This window comes from Triturus cristatus, chromosome 1_1 (assembly GCF_964204655.1).
Source record: "Triturus cristatus chromosome 1_1, aTriCri1.1, whole genome shotgun sequence".
Lineage (NCBI taxonomy): Eukaryota > Metazoa > Chordata > Amphibia > Caudata > Salamandridae > Triturus > Triturus cristatus.
In genome coordinates this window covers 161,059,098-161,059,672 of record NC_140579.1, presented here as the reverse complement: position 1 = coordinate 161,059,672, position 575 = coordinate 161,059,098, and positions in this window count along the sequence as shown.

Here is a 575-nt window from a genome sequence, read left to right as displayed (position 1 = left end):
ACTGGCAAAACCGGACAACTTGGAACTGGAACACATGCTTCGGCCCTTTGGTGCTCTGTAATAGACTGGTAACAAGATTTACAGGCCTGTGGGAGCAATTACTTATTTCACTCTAGCCAGCTTAGGTACCCTTCAGCCTCAAAAGTAGGCTGAGTGAGAGCAATAGCCTACCCCTCCCCCAGCTGCTTAATTGCTGCCCATGTGTGCCAAGCTGGGATTTCAAGAAACATGTAGAAGATAGGAAACGTAAGAAGACCAACCAGATGAACTCTGCTCTAAAGTCAAATTTGGGGAAACATTTACAGGTTTCAGAGATTCGATAGGTGAGCTGAGAAGCAATATGGAGGTTGCAAGGGAGCAGGGGTGGGGGGGCAGTACATGGAAGAGAGAGAGTAAGAAAACACATGCAAAACCCAGGAGTGTTCAAAGATCGATATAAACCTAATTTCTTGATGTGAGCCATGGAAGCGATGGGCTTACACAAAGACCATTGTAGGTTCCTGGTATTCCTGGTGCTTTGAGTTTTGCTTGAAGTTTTGAGAAATTCACTTACTTTGAAATGCTGAAGTTTTTCT